We start from the raw sequence: 895 nt of genomic DNA, 5'->3' as shown, positions 1-895 counted from the left end.
TAAATTTAATACAAAGCTCCTGATATATTGTTACAATATCAGTTGAAAAATATTAAAAATACATAGGCACAATTTTTTTTATAAGCATTTAAAGATCAAATTTTGACAAAATTTATCAAATTTTAATTTGAAAAATTATTTTGTACTTGAAAATTTATAAAATGTTAAATTTTTGTATCTAAGAATTAAAAATTTAAAACAAGATTCCACGTAAGTAATTAATTCTGTTACCAAAAAATCTAAAATATACATTTAAACAGTTTATTTTTATAGTCATTTTAAGTACAAATTTGGACGAAATTACATATTAAAAACCTAGGATAACTCTTTTAGTTATTTTGTTATGACTGTATAATATTATTCGTGGGTACTTGAAACTTCTAAAGTATACTATTATATATCTATGATTTTACCACGGTTTTTTGTTGATGTATAACGCGTTATAAGTACCTAATAGATATTATGATATGATTAATTTGGAATTTATTATAGGTACCTATTATAGGTCAATTTTTTTTAATACCATAGATAAGTATATATATGTCTAATACATAGACTGATATACCGTCTCCGCTCAGAATCGTTTTTCTTATACAGTGATATTATATCATTGAATTCAAATTTAATACTGTCCATTATACAGTGACCCACTTCTAACCTACTGTACAGCAGAGTGACATACACTTACCCAACTTTTTATTTATATTTTTATGCACTAATTTATTACAATTTGCGACCAAAGAAATTAATGATTATGAAGCTAATATCATGGTTTATGAATTATTATGGTGGACGTTTGGGTGGACCTGCAGGGTTTACTTATCCTGTTACGTATAATTATTTATTACCTAATTATTATTTGTAATATTGTAGTGCGTGTTTTTAAATTCTTAAT

This window comes from Acyrthosiphon pisum, chromosome X, assembly GCF_005508785.2.
Source record: "Acyrthosiphon pisum isolate AL4f chromosome X, pea_aphid_22Mar2018_4r6ur, whole genome shotgun sequence".
Lineage (NCBI taxonomy): Eukaryota > Metazoa > Arthropoda > Insecta > Hemiptera > Aphididae > Acyrthosiphon > Acyrthosiphon pisum.
Note: the sequence above shows the minus strand (reverse complement) of the source record.